The 19338-nt window shown below is 43.3% G+C and overlaps 1 protein-coding gene across 5 annotated transcripts in view; it reads right to left on the reverse strand.

Moving 5' to 3' along the window:
- Window positions 1-1627, reverse strand: part of SCN5A (sodium voltage-gated channel alpha subunit 5) — a 221594-nt gene extending 219967 nt beyond the window's left edge. For 4 of the 5 annotated variants that reach the window (XM_054058158.1, XM_054058157.1, XM_054058159.1 and 1 more), the window contains exon 1: window positions 1448-1627. The gene's annotated coding sequence lies outside the window, so the exon portion shown is untranslated. Of the gene's footprint in view, window positions 1-95; window positions 582-1447 lie in introns of all 5 variants that reach the window. The other variant, XM_054058156.1, reaches the window with a different exon arrangement.
- Window positions 1628-19338: the final 17711 nt, after the last annotated feature.

A 19338-nucleotide genomic window follows, 5' to 3' on the forward strand; every position in this document is an offset into this window, starting at 1 on the left:
TTTCCCACGCCAAAAGGACGGATCAAATATACGTGTCTGAAAACACATCCCTGCTTTCTCTTCGTACCACCCAGGGTGGGGGAACCCACACATACCAGTTGCAGAAGAGAGGAAGCCTCCAAGACCACTTCTCCAAAGCCCCGAAATCCAGGGAAATAACAGCAAAAATGAACTTCAGCACCTTGGACAGGACACAGGGACAGAAAATCTCCGAAATCAGTCCATCAGCCCAGAAAATGCTGCTCCTGGACATGACCCTCTAGGACACATCTGCAGGCCTGTTTATTTTTAGTATTGACAAATCCTCTTTGAATCACTGCATTTATTCCACCATCCGCCCTGTATTTCGGGAAGAGCTGCTCGCCCGCCCAGCGGTGGGAGAAATCGGGCCACCGGCTCCAGATGCGACGCCCGTCTGTGGGATCAGTGGCTGCCCCAGTTGCAACTGGAAAAGCTTGGCTCAAGCACTCACAAAACTCAGCTTATCCTTTCCAGGCACAACAAGACCTGTTGCCTTAGGCATGCGTGGCTCCTGCGTTTCTCCGCTTTCTAGAAGCTCATCTCCACCTCCTCACCCAAATCTCCAGGAAAAATAAAACAAAAAGCTTTGGTTTATTCCATTTTCATCTATACTTTGGTTGCATAAGTTTTGCTTCTCATTTAGCTTTCATTCTCTCTTACAGTGCTTGCAGTATGTCACTGTTCCCCTCGGGGCTGCCTTGATAAAATCATGATCACCTTGTCAGAGCGCAGCAGAGCTCTCCCTGCTTTGCTTTTATTTGCATAAGCCCAGTCGAGTTTTTAATTCATGCCAATAAGAACTCCAAACGTTTTAAGCAGAGGTCTCCTACAAAGAGCTCTGAGGTGAGTGGTACCCTTAAGAGATACACTTAAAACGTACGTTAAAATGTTAAAAACACGTCAATTCTTACAAATAATACCACGATACAGGAGATTGATACATTTTCCCTGCCCTCACAAAAATATGAAATGAAATTCTAGTTAATTTCTTCCCTTCCAAACGTGCCGATAAATTCCCACTCCAACACATCTGATGCCTTATGACATGAAATAAACAATTTGCAGAGTATTTTCCTTGTTGTTCTTTCTTTCCGGCACTTCTGGGTGCGGAAGACAGATGGAAACCAGACCGATTCCCCACCAGAGTTACTCTTCAACAGCAAAATATCTATCTAACTCCTCCACTTTCACACCCCATCGCAATCTTTGCTGAGACAACTCTCTCCTCCAGCCCTTGGTTGTCTTTCCAAGACTCCCGGGACGGGAGGAAAGTTTGGGAAAGGGAAAATCCTGGCACTACCAATTCCTCCTCCGCGATGCGCTCGGAACCAGAGGTCTTTGCAGCTTCTTTTTTTTCCTCTTTTATCTTTTTTTTTTAAATTAACAAGCAAGCAAACAAACAAACAAACAAAAAAGACACACTTACATTGCTTTATTTAATTTTTCCTGCTAAACCAAGAGTCCCAGAGCCACTTGATTGTATCCACAGAGTTTTTAGTCCCCGAGAGGTACCGTCCCGCGGGAAGAAGGGTGCCGGGCGCGCTGCCCGCCCGCCGCCGAGGGCGCATGGCTCGGAGCCGCCGCGCCGGGCTCTGCGGCTGCCGGGGAGCAGCCCCGGCCGGGAGAGGGAGGGGACGGACGGACGGATGGAGGGAGGGAGGGAGGCACCGCCCGCCCCGCCCCGCACAGCCCGGCGGGGATGGGACGCAGCGCCCCCTGCTGCCCGCGGCGGAGGGAGAGGAGGGGAGGGAGGAAGAGGTGAGGGGGAGGGAAGATGAGAAGAGAGAAGGAGGGAGGGGTGGGGAAGGGGGAGGGATGGGGATAGATGGAGAATAGAGAAGGAAGAAGGGGTGGGGAAGAGGTAGGGAAGAGGGAGGGAGGGAGGGAGAAAGGGGGAGGGGGAAGTGGAAGGGATGGGGGTAGAGGAGGAAAGGATGGGGAGGGGCAGAGAGCAGAGAGGGAGGAAAAAAGGAGGAAGGGGAAGAGGGAGGAAGGGAAGTGGGAGGGAGGGGGAAGGTAGAGAATAGAGAATTATGAAGGGATGGGGTGGGAGTAGAGAGGGAGGAAGGGATGAGGAAGACAGAGGGGTGGGGAAGGGGGAAGGATGAGGGTAGGTAGAGAATAGAGGAGGGGGAAGGGATGGGGAGAGGTAGAGAAAAGGGAGGGAGGGAGGAGGGAGAAGAGGGAGGGAGGGGGAAGGAGATGTATGAAGGGATGGTGTGGGAATAGAGAGGGAGGAAGAGTTGGGGAAAAGGGAAGGGTGGGGATGGATAGAGAATAGAGGAGGAGGAAGGGGGAGGGGTCAGGATAAGTAGAGAGTAGAGAAGGAGGAAGGGATGAGGAAGAAGGAGGGGTAGGGAGGAAGAAAGGACAAGCGGGAAGAGGGAGGGATGGGGATAGGTAGAGAATAGAGAAGGAGGAAGGGATGAGGAAGAGGGAGGGGTGGGGAAGAAGGGAGGAGGGAAGAGGGAGGAATGGGGGAGTGGGAGAGAGGAGGAAGGTAGATGATAGGGAGGGAGAGAAGGAGGGATGGGGAGGGAATAGAGAGGGAGGAAGAGTTAGGGAAGAGGGAGGCATAGGGAGGAAGAAAGGGCGAGGGGGAAGAGGGAGGGGGAAAGGTAGAGAGTAGAGAAGGAGGAAGAGATGGGAAGGGGTAGAGAGTAGAGAGGGAGGGATGGGGAGGAAGAAAAGATGAGGGGGAAGAGGAAGGGTTGGGGACGTGGAAGGGCGGGGGAAGAGAATAGAGAAAGAAGGAATGAAGAAGAGGGAGGGATGGGGAGGGACAGAGAATAGAGAGGGAGGGAGGAAGAGTTGGGGAAGGGAGTGATAGGAAGGAAGAAAGGAGGAGGGGGAAGATAGAGGGATGGGAAGGGGTAGAGAATAGAGAAGGAGGGAGGGATGGGGAGGAAGAAGGGAGGGTGGGGAAATGGGGGAGATGGGGGAAGTAGGAGGGATGGGAAGGGGTAGAGAATAGAAAGGGAAGAAGGATGGCGAAGAGGAAGGGCTGGTTAGAGAATGGAGGAGGAGGAAGGGATAGAGAAGAAGGAGGGATGGGGAGGAAGAAAGGAGAGTGGGGAAATGGGAGAGCTTGGGAGGGGTAGGAAATAGGGAGAAAGGGATGAGGAAGAAGGAAGGATGAGGAGGGCTTGGGAATAGAGAAGGAAGAAGGATTAGGAAGAGGAAGGGATGGGAAGAGGGAGAGATGGGGAGGAAGAAACGAGGATGGGGAAGAGGGAGGGGGGAGGGTAGAGAACAGAGAGGGAGTGAGAGATGGGGAAGAGGGAGGGGTGGGAAGTGGTAGGGATGGGGAGGAGTAGAGAATAGAGAGGGATGGAGGAAAGGGGGAAAAAGGGGCAGGGAGGGGTAGAGAATAGAGAGAGAGAAAGGATGGATACAGGGAGGAAATCAGGATGAGGGAAGGATGGGAAAGAAGAATAGGCAGGGGTGAGTAAGAAGTTATGGGAAAGGATGAGGGCTGGGGAGGAAGGAGGGATGAAGAAGGCTAGGAAGAAGAGAGGGATAGAGAAGGATGGAAAAGAAGCCAGGAGAGGGGATGAGAGAGGTCTAGTGAGCAAGGTGGGAAAAAGACAACTGGGGAGAAAAGTGGGAGAGGGAAGAACTGGGGATGAAGCTGCAGTGAAAGCTATGGGCTGCCATGGGTGGCTTGAACAGAGGGCTCAACCACGGGTGAGAGGGCAAAGGGAGAGGAGAGGCACTGGGGACTGGGACATGCAAGGAAGGGGATGTATGAACAGTGCCAAAGTTGGGCATTCTATTGTCCCAGTGAACAACCAAACCAAACACCTCCTGCAGCTGCCTGCCCCAAGTGCTTCAGGCTTTAAGAAACAGATGCCTGGGTCACACTTACAGTAAGCAGCAACCCCAGTAAGCAGCAACAGAGGCTTTTACTGATAAAAAAAGCTGCCCAGCAAGACCATGAAGGTGGATGGCTTAGTTTGGAGAGAGTAACGGCAAGAGGTTGCTGGCAATATGGAGGTATTCAGGGTGGTAAAAATGGAAGAACTTCAGAGGAACTGCAAAAAGACCTCACTATACTGAGGTAGGTAAAATAAGGTAGAGGGGGGAGATGGGCATCACTTTACTGGCTCAGTGACGGGCTGTGAAGTGGCTGTTACCACTTCAGAAAGAGAGTCTGGAGCTGTAATAAACAATGCTGTGAAAGCAGCTCAGGGCTTAGTAGTGATGAAAGAAAGCAAGTGCTGGGGAAGGAGCAGATCACATAGGGAAAAACTGAAGAGGCCTCAAAATAGCCCAAGAAGCAGAAACAGTGGCCCCAGGAAGGTGGATGGAGAGCAGGTCACTATTCAAAAACAAGTTCATGCTCAAGGAAATTCTCAAGCGAGGGATTCAAAATATACAAAGACTCAGAACTGGAAAAGCAGTGAATGAAGTGTATCATACAGTTGAGGTGGGTAAGGAAGAGGAGAGAGAGAGAGAGAGACGAGTGGAGGAGGTGGAGGTCAGAGACTGGAAAACAAAGGCTACAAATGAAGGGAAACAGAGGGAACTGAAGGCTAGGGAAGGCAGAGGAAGATGGATGTGAGCTCCCTCGTGGGAAAAGAGCCTAGAGCAGTGCAGAGAAGCAAAATGATGTGTGAGGTAGGAGATAAAGGGAGACAAATCCTCAGGGATTTAATCACTCAACATGAAGCCAAATGGTGGTTGTACAAAGCAAAAAGAGGTTCTCTTGAGGACCCAAAGTGAAAAGAAGGCAAGCAGGTCTTCAACACTAGAAAGTCTTTGGTATCTCAGCCCCTGCTGTTGAACTCATACCACTGTACCAGCACATCTCTGCAGGAAATCTCGACCTTACAAGAGACATTTAAAGTTCAATATGATTTTACGTTCAACCAGAAAAAGGAATTCACACCAGACCAAAAATGCTTTGTAAGGATTGCTGCTGGCCTGAGCAAAGTGTCCTGGGGAGATGTTGCTCATTACAGGAGCACTGCCCTGCTCAAAACCCTCCTTGCTGGGATGGCCAGGGTATGGTCCCACCAAGCAGATGCTCTCAGCACCCAGAAATACCTGTAGCTCTGGGACAACATCATCACAGGGGGTCCAGACCTGCCCAGAATCCTACCATGGAGCCATGCCCCTTACCAATTCTGAAAATGACGCTTCCTCCCCCAAATTAGCCAAACAGCTAAAAAGTACTGTCAAGGTCTTCAAGGGGGAGCTGGGACTGTACAGAGAGAGGGCAGATGAGCCTATTGCTTCTTAATATGGAGGAGGAGTTTATTAGTAGGCTGCTTTGATTGTGGCATAGTGCTCTCAGTGCTGATGACAGGAGATGATGTATGTTTTGGGGATGATTTACATGTGTATGCATTTGAGGGAATGTGGGGATTGGTGTATCCTTGCCTGTGATTTCACAGACAACAGTTTGCTTCTGGAAGTTGACGTTACACAGACATTGCTGGAGCTTCAACTTAAATTTGGGAATTGCATGCAGAAGGGCCTGTGCCAGCTAAAAGGAAATACTTATTCTCTTCCATTTGGTTCTTGCTTCATGTACAATCCATCAAAGATGATCTTAGTCTCTGTCCTCCCTTCCTTACTTTCTCAGGGTTGATCACAGAAGTGAAGTGGGAGTGGACAGGGGGAGGGAGCAGGGTCTCAGTGTCACAGTCGGGGAAAAGAGGTGAAAGCCATGAGGTCTCACTTAACATCCCATCTACTATCCAATTCTTGTCACTCTTATGCAGTCTGCATCACGTAGTGCTACTTCTAAAATTCCAACTCTACTGCCTGTATATGGAGCAAGGAAATACTGTTAAATCCTGATGAAGCATCAGGAAGACCCATGTGTCTTTCACCTGTCTTCAGAAACTGAGAAATTATTCCTAATACTAGCAAATCCTTATTCCTGTGATAATGAAATCAGCTTGTTCTGAATCCAGCTTATAGAAAATACAGAGCAATATTTACAAAGGAAATAAATAAGATGAATAAAAGCTAGGAAAAACTCCAGGAGAGGATTATTTATTCCATACCAGGAGCAGTCCAGAAAACTGTCCCTTCCCCCAGTTTTCATTTCAAATATATACACATTATTTGGGTTCTTGTTTATAAACTGCCTTCCTGTGAGCTTCACTTCAGAAAATACAGTTTACCCAGGAGCACACGCTGAAGGCAATGCTTCAGGGATGAGTTCTGGATCTGTGCAGCATTAAACTCACATAGCAAGCGAGGGAGAATCCTTGGCACAGGAGCAACTCATAATGCAAACACTAATCAAAAAGCAACCACGTTAATTGGAACTCCATAGACAGACTGATCAGAGAGAGAAAAATTGATTTAACTTGTGCTGCCTTGCCAAAATCTTCTATTCTGCAAGAAACATTCAGGTAATGCTGGCTTACCAAATGTCTGAAAAAGTTTGAGTGAGTAAGGTGAAACCCAATAAATGTGCATGTCAGACGGAAGTAAGTACTAGCAGTAAAATAACTACTATGCGGGAGATCAGTTGATGTCATCCTTCTATTCACTTCCCTCCAAAAAGGTGCCTTTTTCACCACAAAGCAACCACTGCTTTCTTAAAGGGATTATAGACAGCAGTGCTGGTTGCAAAGAGCCATTTATTCTCCCAAGTTGTTTATAAAGCTTTTCTTTCATCCCATATCCCTACACATTTGTTGCCGCCTTTTTCAAGGAAACAAAGAAATTGAAAAATGTGCAGTTATTGAAACCGAGAGAGTTTGGAGAAGAGTTTTAGTTTGAAACACAGTCTTTGTTTTTCTTTAAAAAAAACGCGTCTTCAGAAATACTTTCCTTGCAAAACTTCATTTGGTAGAAAGGGGAGAGGGAGGGGGAGAAACATATTTTTCTTCAAAATCTGAAAGGTTTTTCCTTGCCCTCCCACCCTGCTGGTGCTCAGTGGAGTGCTTTTGATTTCCACAGAACACAGCATTCTATTAAAGCCTTTTACCACCTGGGATAAGTGCTGTGGGAAGCTCCTTTAGCAATTGGTGCCACGAGGTGGTTGCTCTCAAAACTGACTTTAGCCAATACTTCCCTCTACCGGGAAAGAAAAATACTGCTATTTGTTGTGATTCCTTTTGAAATGAAGGAGGTTCCAGGACAAGAAGGATTTTCCTATCTAAAGTCGACTGCAGATTCAGAGTGTCTGGGATGAAGAAAGGGCATCAGACTCACGGTATCACCAAAAGATTGCTTATTTATTTAACTGGGCAGAAGGGTTTGGGTCATCCCGTGTTGACCCCTGTTCAATGAGGATCCCTCAGAATCTCCGTTTCTCCCTGGCTTCCCAGCCCAACTGTGAGCAAATGGAGCAAACCTGTAGGGCTGAGTCCCCTCCACATCCCCATCTCTGTGCTATGGAACACAGCCCACTATTTGTAAAAGGACTGAAACTACGGTTGGGTCACATCAGGGATGCTGATAAAGCAGCACTGTATATCATTGTCTGGAATCTGGGCTTGTTCCTTCCTTTGTAATAAGAGTCCTGATTTCTTCTCATCCACCACTTCAATTTCAATAAGCAAAGAGATTCTGACATAAACCCAACTGCCGTGTCAGGATACATCTGTATCAGTCTTCAGCTTCCATCTTTTAATTAAGTGTATCATCCTTATGGAGCATCTCTCATCAAGCATCCATGGGGAAATCCTGTAACGCCTGGCTAAATTGCTACATTTGTTCAATCAGACTCAAAGATATAATCCTAAAGTGAGCTAATCTAATTTAATGGGGAAAAAAAATTACAGGCAGGCAGCGCCTGCCTCTGTCAATGAATGTGTCCAAGTGTGAAGAAAGCGTTCAGTGCTCTGATAGACACATAACAGCTCACATCATTAAAGTAAAATTTATTTCACGTCCCTGAAATGGCTCCCCCCCTTCCCAATTAGTCCACTTGTGTTATGCCAGACTACAGCTGCATTTTGATTTAGAAAGGAACGAGGGTTGTGCTGGGTTGGTCTGAATTATGTACCATTATTGCACTCTTGCCGCCTGTGGACAGCACAAATATTTGGTGATTAGGCAGTTCAGAGAGCAAAGAAACACTGCTTTGCTAAGTGGGGAAAGCATTTACGTGGGGTTTAGTGATTAGCAGTGTCAGAAAGGCAGAGCTCACATTTCCAGCAAAGGTTTCTGTTGCTCCTGTGTTCCTTGCATCATAACAAACCACAGACTAGATTAATTTCTGACACCCTGAAGGCTGAAAAAAGCTTTACCTCGCATGAACTTTCCTTTGCTAACTTCCTCCAAAAAGTTATTCAGACCCCTGATTTCCCACATTAGATAAAGCCTTCTATGAGGGAGTTGTCACACACTGAATCTTTGCAAAGTGACTGAGATGTATAAATATATTGCTACCTTTTTGGGTCAAAAGCATCAGCTCATGATGCTGAGGCTGCTTTTACTCCTGTGACCTCTCTTGCAGAGGGCACTGCTATCTCCCCAGTGGCTTTGAGCAGTGAGGTTAGTCCATGGAGGAAACCAAGAAAGCACCTAGCTGCAGCTGCACTTGGAGTGCCATGGATATTTTGGCAGGATGAAATCTAAGCTTTGCCATGCTCCATGAGACTTTTGGCTGTGATTTCTATAGGGAAGGGTTTCAAAGCAGACCAATGAAAGGTTACCCATGACTAAAAAAGAACTTCCACACAGACTCTAAAGCATCCAGAAATGTTTGTTCTTGATAGATGCTGCAAGGTCAACCATATGTGATGTAAACTCACATTTGATTTGTGGCAAATCACAGGCACTTTGAGCAAAACCTTGCCTAACTTCTGCCTCCAGAGCCCTGCCCTATGCATTATACAGAGGATGTCCAGCATATGGCACTTCTGTATCCAGGCTGAAACTAATAGAGGCTTGTTCTTTGCATTTCATTGTGTTAAAGACGCACACCCTCCCCAGATATATATAAAAGAGTTAGAGAATGGTGGTGGGTTGTTTTTCATTAAATACTACCTGCAAGCCTGTGGCTAGATACCTGCCTTTGGGTGCTTCGTGTAGGAACAGCTAATGAGGAAAGCCCACAAAGACTAGAGGAAGACTTGGAACAATAAAATAATTTGCTGCATCTAGTACAGCAATCCGTTTTCTTTCTTTCATTGCAGTCCACCATGTCCTCCCTTCCTCCATTTTAACATTTGCTAAGTCAAGACTCCTTTCAGAACATTTACTTAATATATCAATCATGAAACATTTCCTTTTATTTTTTCTCAATATGAATCTTTAATTAATTGTAATGCCTATTAGTTTGCATTCAGACATTGCCATCTCAGTCGCTGGGAAGTGCTTGGGATAAAAAGACACTGAGCAATAGCTGAGCAATAAAGACCACGTCTTTCAGCATGGAAATAATCCTGTGGACTCTCTTAGGAATGCTTCTAAGCCTCTCGATGCTCAAATGCGCCAGGTCTCAGAAAAATTGTGGTTAAAATGGGTTAAGTGACTCAGAATTTCTGATAAAAACTTGACAAATCTGAAGGATATTAAACCAAGCTATTCTCCTGTTTCTTTTATTGTAGGGTTTCCTGTAAGGTGTCTTCATTACCTTTATCCTTCATTGCCCTTTCTTTGGTGCTCCTCACTGATGTTTTCGTATTTATACTTATTAAGATGCAAATCCAGGAGTTGTAAACTGCAAGGCTTTGACTGCCCATATTCTTATTTTGCAAAAGAATCCAGCCCACCGGATAACTTCTTTCATGTCACCTTTCCCTACCATACCTGCTTCTCCATCTATTTCCAACCCAGGTCTACTGCAAGAGCATAGAGATGTGATAAAACAGTCTTCTATTTTGAAAAGAGGAAAGCATGACTGAGTTTGGAAACTGTCATTAGTATTTTTTCAGTATCTTAAAGGTGAGCAGTCTAAGGAGCCCCAGGTGGAAGCCCTTTCAATCTAAAATCTACTGCCTCTACATGCGCAACTTATCTGAGCTCCATTGTCTTTGGGGATTGATCACGATTGTTGCTTCTAATCTTCCTGATGGGAGGAAGGCACAAGGAGGATGACTGATCAGCAAAAGCCTGGGTGGAAAGTTATAAGTAGAAAAGGATTGAGTGATAAACAGGTATTTACAAAATGGTGATTGTGTTGGACTGATTCCTTCCTTATTTGGGAAATACAAAAGGCACCAACAAGACCAAAGACCAGGAAACAACTTTACATGCAGATCTCCACCCTCCATTTTTGAGTCACTGCTACACAACCAGAAATACTTATCGACTGTATCCAACCCAGTGCCTCTTTTGCCCGAGTGAAGAGTCGAGCACCAGCCCTCAGACATCGCTTTGGGCTTTCTTCTCTCCTTTGTTTGCCTGTTTGCAGGCACAGTCTGCAAACATCACATCCTTCACATGCTTGGTCCCATTTCGAACCTGGAATTCCATCAGGTCCCACCACAGGTTTTCCCCTCATCTTACTTTCCACAGCCAGCGGTTTTTAGACCAAACTATTGAGGCTGAGTTAGAGCCTCCAGCATAAATCACTTGTAACCCTACTGTAATAAACTAGCCTGGCACTTACAATAACAAGAAAAGGCAGGAGAAAGACAACATTCAGCCAGGATCTGGCTGCTAATACAACAAGCCCAGTTGCCTGCTGGGATAAACTACACTGAAGTCACATGAACTTCCAAAAATGAAAAATTCACCCTGTTAAAAATTAAGGAATCCTTCGAATTCTTGTGGTTTGCCTCTTTGGAGAAGATTTTTAAACAAAGCTATTGTTCAAAGCTCTCAGCTTTTCCTACTTTGTCCTTAATGCAATATCCTACCTCTGACAAATGCAGCCTTTAAGAACCGTACTGCCCTTGACTGGAAATCTAGCATTAAAGCACATCAATGCGCGCACTGAACGACTGCATTTTGCTTTCTAAGCTGACCCTCTCTGAGTGCAGGGTCAGACCCTTCCTGGATATTGAATGCTCTTCTCAGCATCAAGAAAAGTCCTTTTTTTTTAAATTTTCTGCAGAGTTTCTGAGTGCTCTTTCAGAGAGCTTTGGGGTGGTTTTTTTTTGTTGTTTATTCATTCATCTTTTTCCAAGCATTGATTTTGGGGTGACTTTAAACAGGACAGGACTGGGGCCTCTGTCAGGTATTTTTAAGAGAATTGTTATCCTTAACACAAGCACAGCCATCCACAGACAATAACACAAAATCCTAACAATTTACTTTGGTCTCCAAAAGAGTTGGATGGGTTCAAGAGTGTCTCTCTTTATGGGCATCTGGAATTCTGACAAAAGATAGATGCCGGAGAATCACTTCCCGCTGCCTCCCACTTTTCATGTTTTACCTTTTCTAACAAATTTTTCACTACCTTTTCAGCAGTCATATTCATATCAAAAAAAGATGGGAAAAACAACACAAAATCTGGTTTAAGTGGATGGTTTGAAGTAAAGGAAAAGTTGAAATATATCTAAAAGGCAGGTAACCCACTTCTGATCTAAGCGAGAGTTCACTCCATTTTCCTTACAAATGGGGTCACTATTTTATGGTTCTTGTACAGCACACTGACATGAGTAACTCTCTTACGTCAGTCCCTCTCCAAGAACATCCCACTGCTCTGCAGTCCCACTTCACATCCCAAGTTTAGTATCTGACACAAGTGCAGCTATGAAACCCAGTCTGTACAATTTACCAAAACTAGCATTTTTAAGCAGACAAAAGCAGTAGTTTCTTCAAAAATAACCCCCCCCACCAAACGAGCAGAATGAACTCTCCAAATAGACATGCTTTGAATGGTTGTCTCCAACAAAAACTTGTTCCCAGCAAGAACTTTTCTGACAAACACCGCACGTATGTCTATCTCTGCCCTAATCGCTCATTAAATACAGAAGCCAGGACTGGTTTAGAGCACAAGGAACCCCAACATTGAAATGAAGGAGAGTATTCACCCAAGTAGAGCAGATTTGGGCTCACTGCTGGGTCCAAGACTTTCTCTCAAAACTGCAATTGTCCAGTAAATCCATAAAAGCTTAATGCTTTACAACTATGGGGTTTGCATGGTTTTGCCATTTTATGTGACTTATAATGGGATTCATGTGCTCCTGTTAAGGTGTCTAAAGTTAAGCACATCCAAATCTGAATAAGCCATAAGATGTCCCCCTCTCCAAATCATCAATGAAAAGATATATGCAATTACTCCTCCAGAGATTGGCAAGATCAAGCAGCTTCTGGGGATTCCTTTCTCCCCTGCGTTGACTGCATCATGAACCCAGAGCTGGGGTTGTACAGTATTATTGATAAATTGTTTTGGGTTTCCCTTGACACATAAACATGCAGCTCTTCCATGAGGTTCTTCCTGCTTGAACTGACTTGTAAGCAGTAAGATATAAAGGCACGCAGTCCTAGTGCCCTCACTTGCTTTTTGTACCTTAAAGTCAGTCAGGCAGAAATCTCAGCATTATTTTTATTGAACTTGGTTTTGGTTTAGGCACCTATATGTACATACACACATACATATATAGGAGGTTTTAGTGGTTTGTTTAGGGTTTTTTTGCTTCAATTGTTTTTCTTCACTTCAACAAACCTATAACACCAACAAGCTCTTCAACAGAGATGTTAGGGAGACCAGTTCTCCTGAAAATGGTAAATTGTTGCCATAAGCATAACCAGAAGACACTGCGTATAAAATAATGGCTGCCTGAACATTACCTACTCCCTAAAGAATTTTCTATGACTTTGCTGTCTCTAAGAGCAACCATGCTTCAGGTTTTTCTCAGCTTTGTCCTCCTGAACAAAGAGCAGTGTCTGAGGGTACACTCTAGAGTGAGAGCAAAGGGGCAGGGATGGTGTCCAGTAAACTGCACCATAATCAGTTTATTTGTCTGAAGAGACGTCGCTTGGAGGAGATGTTGGGACTGATGTCAGCTAATGGGCTACTAAGGCTTGTGCAAATAAATGAAAAGTGGATTTTTAAGGAAGTCCACAGAAAATGAGTAATAGAGGATACAATAGTATTTGCTAAAAGGCTTTGTTAACACACATAATACTGACTCACAACCTAGCTTAATCAAAATGGGAAAAAGAAATACTGGATTGTTTCTAATGTATAAAATTCATATTAGATTGTCTCATGATTGAAGAAACACGTCCCAAAATAACAAACCCCAAATCGCAAACCCCCATAACTTTGGTTTAGTTCATGATGCTTTTAACAGACAAAGTCCTCAGCTGGTATAGATGGGCTCGACACCACCAATCAAATTATACCAGCAAAGGGCCTAACTCAGGAACCACCTGAAGAAATGAAAAGAGGGTAAAAGTTTCCAAATTAATTAAAAATAAATTAACAGCTGAGATTAACTTACTTCTCAGTGATAGTGGGTATCACTACAATTTTTCTTGCTACTGCACTGTAGCCTCAATGGAAGAGGGAGTTAATTGCCACACAAACCTGAACAGTTGTTCACTAACTGAAATTTCTCCTTTAAGACGTGTGACAATATATATTTTTTCTTATAAGAAAGCCCAGCTACTTCTTCTCAACGTTCTGCCAGACATCCATTTTCTGGGCTGGCTCCAACTCAGCCTGGCTCCTTTCGTGGCAAAAGGTCATCTTGTCTCACCAGGGAGCCTGACACCAGCAAAAACCATCAAGGTACTCCATGACTTACCAGTGTAGATGGGTCACCCCTTTGAGATCCTCCCACTCATAGAGGCTCACACATTATCCCAAATCATCCAGTCCTATTAATTCCATCCAAGTCTTCCTTCAGCTGTTAGTCCTCAAACTACCCCCAAAACAGCACCCAGCTCTCCCACACCTTACCTTGAGAGACCCTGAAACACTCTCCTCCCAACTATTTGTCTCTGGTTTTAAGTAACCATGTCTTCCCTTAGATATATTTATCCCCTCTCATTTTCATGACTTGCAGCTGGCTCCTGCTGGCTGAATGGGTTAACCCTTTCTCTGCCACACCCAATAAACCTCCAGACAGCTAGTTCCTATTCTTCAGCTCCCAGGAGAGGGAAAATTGGCTGAATGCTATCAAGGCTATAATGATCATGACAGGAAGCAGCTATGGCATTGTTGGGTCAAATATAGGAAGATGCTGAAAAGAGCCAAAAGATTATTTGATTGATGAGCTAAATGCCCGTGTGAGAGGCTTTAAGAGGTCATTCCACTCACATTAAAATGATAAATAGGGAGATGATAGTGAAGAAATGCCTTAATTGAATGAAAATAGCAGGTACTAAAGAATTTTTTAAATAGCATTAAAGGTATATCAAGAACTAGTGGCTTGGAGCTGAAGTCAAGCTAATTTAAATGAAAAGGTAGGCTTTTCATTCAAATTAGGTGTAAGGCTAATTAACTGTGAAACAATTTACCAGGGGGCAGACATTCTCCATGATATCTTCAGGTCGAGAGCTGTAACCCCAGCTGGACAACTTATTTTAGTCAAATGCAGCCCAACACTCAACTGCAAGATATTTGGAATATTTAAACCTGTGTTTCCACTTCCTTTCAGTGGCAACATGACAGAGTTATAACATGGCAACCTGCACTAAGGTCATTCAGTTGGGTTGTGTTCACACTATACAAAAGTAGACCCTCTGAATCAGCTTTTCATGTCAGCTTGTACAAATCTTAGCCCAGTATCTGTCCAACAACCTTCTGCACCTATTTGCTTGCAATTACATTAACACTTGTCCTGCACATGGTTTGTGAGCATGCCAGATCTGCTATACCCTATACCTTCCTGCAAAAGTTGCTTTACATTTATGGAAGGAAAATCTCTTTCCATCTTCTACTGTTGCTATCACAACAATGGTCAGTTAGCGACAATCTTAATCTATTGGATGAGATAGGCAAACATATTTTGAACTATTGGATCTTGCCAGTCTGGGGCAACTTGTGCTTTGAGACAGAAAGGATACGGAAGATGAATTTTCTAGGTGTATTTTCCAGCCGTACTCTGTGCTGTGGCACATAGACGTGTTGGCGGAAAGATTCTGAAGGGCTAAACCAAAGAGAAACTGCACCTTTTCTGGATACTTATGAGAACAAACGGTTAGTGCAGGTTCTATTCAAAATAAGCATCCCTCGATACTCTAGTTTAACCCTTACTGACATTTTATTCCTGTCTCAAGAACAGTCATATCTCTCATCTCAACCTTCATTTTGCAGGAATAAATAAGCCAGGATTCCAGGCTTCTTTCTAAAGCCTTTCTAATCCCGTCTGTCATAGAAGCCCTTTAGTTCTTGCGTGATTCATATGAATTTTTCTTGAACAACATTTGCCAATGCATGCATGGGTGCAGATACAACCACCCATGTCTTCCCATTGCACCGGCACACCCTGCACTCCACAAACTGTCTCTCAGCTGATAGATCTTTACCACATTTCTCTATTTCATGGTTGCATCACGTTATGCACCAAAACCATTCTGTTTCAGTAATGTGTCCAGGTCTTCACAGTGCTCGGTTCTTACCATCACTTGGTAGCAAATGTCCCTGTTTGACCCCCAGTAGAGGGCTTTGTGCTGTGCCCTATTACATTTTGTTTATCGTAATACCAATGGATAAGATCTACCACAGTCTTTCTTAGTAAATAGATTTCAAACCTATTTTATTCAATTTTCCACTTTTCTTGAAGTCTTTCATTATTTCCCCTTCGAAATGTGTTCCACAGCCCTCCAACTTGCTCAGTTCAGATTACCAAGTCTTTGATTGCTTGAATTGCTTGTTACCACCTTTTCAAATACAAGTACTATATTTAGGTTGAATTTTGTGGATTTTTTTTTTTCCCTCAGGGTACCTTTCCTGGCAGATTTGATAGATTCTCATAAAATCCTTGCTGACAGATCTGCAGTTTCATGTGCCAGTTCTCAACAGCATTTTTGAAAGGGGTTATTCTGGCCTCTGACTCCGTTGCTTGAATTCCCTTCTCTGCTCATCAGTGGATGTATTCACATTTCCATTCAAACATTCTTGTTGGCCAATGAAAATATAATGCCTTATTTACTATTGTCTTTTCTGAAAATGGAGACTGATTAACTGATCTTTGTCTCTTATATATAGATTGTCTTTAACCCTAAAGCTGTTCAAACTCTCATCCCTGCCCCATTTTAAGCCACTGTCATATCTTATTTGTTTTTCCTTCTTCTTTCTTTTATAGCCAATGAGTTATTTATTACTGTTTCAGCTTCCTATTCATGGTCTAATTTTCTTTAACACTGAAAATTCTCATTTCATTTTCTGAGCCTTTAAACTGCAGCTTTCTGTTAGCACAACCCTTTCTCCCATTCCCTCTAAGCTCTCTGCTTGCTACTATTTCTCTTTTTATGGTAGTTATTTATCTATTTAGGTTTCAAACTACAGTTGAGGTAGAGACCAGCTTTTTTTTTTTTTTTTTTTTTTTTTCCCTTTTAATTTGAATATGTCGTTTTGATCTAAAACCACTAGGAGGAAGCATTCAACAAGTTTCATTATCTTGTTGCAGATCACGGTCCTGACTTCACGAACTGCAGAGTTTTGAGCAGGAACCAAGGGGCTATGTGTAGATCACATATCCCCTTGAAAGTTCTGGGACATACAATCCGTTGAGGTAATTTGGAACTATTCACCATTTGGTCAGAATAGCTCCTCTGCTCCTGCTGCAAAGCAGTTTCATGACTTCATTCTCTGAAAGACAAAAGCCACATGTAATATCCAGATAAGTTGTTTCCTGGCTATTTTATTTGCCTTTTAAACCTTTTTCTCACTCTTATTTTGCCACTTGCTTTATTTACTGGGAGTTATGCTGCATCCTCTCAGCTATTATTTCTAGGCTGAAAAAAATAAACTTGAAACTCCTTTTTCATAACACAGTTTGTCATTCATTCTAAGATTGCTTCTCTGCACTTGATCCAGTTTTAATTCCAGTTGAATTGCAGAGGTATCTGGCAAATGGGAGGAAAAATCTTTTCTTTTCTTTAAAGTGCTGTAGGAATTTCATGCCATGCAGTTTCCTTGATTTGCTCAAGAACTGAGAAACCTTGGACTAAATTATTATGTATTAGTATGATCCAATAACAGTTGTCTCAATAGTAAGGTCAAGTCCTGATTTTTGCTGAAGAAATTAGCTTTTTATTGGTTAGTTTGGCACAGTACTTCTCCCTCTCCTCCTTAAACTCCTTTGACTAGGATGCAAACATTCCAGGCCTTTCCATTAATTTGATATCCTGTGAAAAAAAATGTGTACTTTAGGTAGTGAAATAAAACCCGCTACCAAGAAGTACAGTTATTTTGATATCCTCATGTCCTTCATTGTTATATTTTTTGTGCTACTTCACTATTAAAGAAATAGACAAAACTAAGTTGTTATTGACCTGGTGTTTCTCATGGGCTGTCAAAGGGAAGAGCTCTCAGTCCTCATGGTTTTATTGTCTCTGTTAATAAACTGTCTAAAAATACAATAATTTGGGGTAAATTTTGCAAGTGATACATAGACTATGGAAGAGGTAACAAACATTGCTCAGTGTGAGCAAACAAGTTGGAAATCCATCTGGAAACCAGATACACAGCCATCACGAGAAACTAGGATTTTAGTATGGACAGCAGTAGGACCCATTATTAAAAGGGTTCAGATGGGAACCAGAAACAGTAAAGAAAATGGCAAAGGGCTTGCCTTCCCAAATAATAGCATCTTTACATGGAAGGGTTTCTACAGAAGGTAAAATTCACCGTAGGGGGTGTTTGTCATTTCTTGCACCAATAAGCAACTCACTTAGGTCACCAAATGATCTCCTGCACTGGTGGAACTCTGACACAGCTTTGGGGTGGCGGTCCCAGCGAGATGAAATTCAGAGAGTCTTATATGTAGCTGACTGTCAACTGTTCTTACATTTAAAAATACCTCTTCCTAGCACACCAACTGACAAAGATGAGTTGCACTGTCTTTGGGCATGGATGTGTTTATATACATAATCTCCTGAGACAATGTAATGTGAGAACTCTTGAGTACACACCCAAATTGATGAGAATGATGCATGTGGTTCATTACTGTTTGTCGGTGGGCTCTGCACGTCATGGGAAACAGACAGCAAACAAGTTGTAGCTGGGAAACTCCATCTCTACAAGTGCCATGTAGTCAATTCTGTAACTGTGGTGGGTCACAAACAAGGCAAGTGTTTTAAAAATCATTTTAGCCAATGAAACCCATTCCATTTTATTCATTATTTTTAATTGTTACCTTTATTTTTTCACATGAAGCAACAGAGACCCTGAATTCCAGTGTCACAGACCTGTTGACTTCTCTGGTATAAAGCAGATACACTGTGCACCTGTTTTAACATTTGAGGCAGTATTAGTCAAAACTAATTAAAGATGTTATAATGTCTAAGAGAAGCTAAGGGAATATCACAGAGAAAAGTAAGATGAAAAGCTATTATAAATACTATTTATTTGCAATCAGTGTTCAATCAGTATTAACTGAAAACAGTCTCGTTATTAAGGTGTAATTTATCATTCGTACTGAAAGAAATTTCTGTCCAAGAAGTTCACAGTCTGAAGAGATGAACAGGAGAAGACAAAGGTCACACAAGGCAGGACACATAACTGCCACTACAGAGAAGGGATGTTGAAGAGAGTTGCTGAAGGTTGCAAGTGGATGATACAGGAAGTCACAGTCAGTTGCAAAACCCAGTTTCCTTTCTGGCTAAAATCAGTGGCGGAACCTGCCAACCTCAACAGTGACCATATAGCTACAACCTTGTGAGTAGGAAAAATAAAAAGCATCTTACTCCAACTTGCATGTAACAATGATTGAAGTTTAAAAAAGAAATTAAAATGTCAAGCGTAATTTATGACTATGTCTAGTGCATGGCAAGTGATAACACAACAGTCATTAGACATTAAAGTCTGTCAGCTGAAAGTACCTCCAAAGCGCTTGTACAAAGGACAAAAGGCTATTGTCTGGGTATGTGTTTTTCTGAGAAGCCAAAACTAGTAAGCACATGAAGAAAGATAAAGAATGTTATAAGGAAAATATGGCGACGATCACGAGAGACCATGGTTGGACTTGATGATCCAGTGGGTCCTTTCCAACCTAGTGATTCTATGATTCTATGTAGTTTCGTGAGAAGCAGCGTTGTGGCTACATCCTCAGTCTGTGTTAACCACACACTCCAAATCTTCAGCCCAGATTTCTTAACTGTCTACATTACTCGTACTTTGGTTTCTTCTTATCTTTTCAGGAGAGAGAAAAACTGGTTCTCCCATCAGACAAAGACAAGCAGAAGAGGGAAAGGCTTCTACCACTAAGATGACACACCAGCGTTAGGTCAAGCCCATGGATGACTCTTACCATCAGGACCAAGGGGTAGCTCAGA

The sequence above is a fragment of the Cuculus canorus genome, chromosome 2, assembly GCF_017976375.1.
Source record: "Cuculus canorus isolate bCucCan1 chromosome 2, bCucCan1.pri, whole genome shotgun sequence".
Classification (NCBI taxonomy): domain Eukaryota; kingdom Metazoa; phylum Chordata; class Aves; order Cuculiformes; family Cuculidae; genus Cuculus; species Cuculus canorus.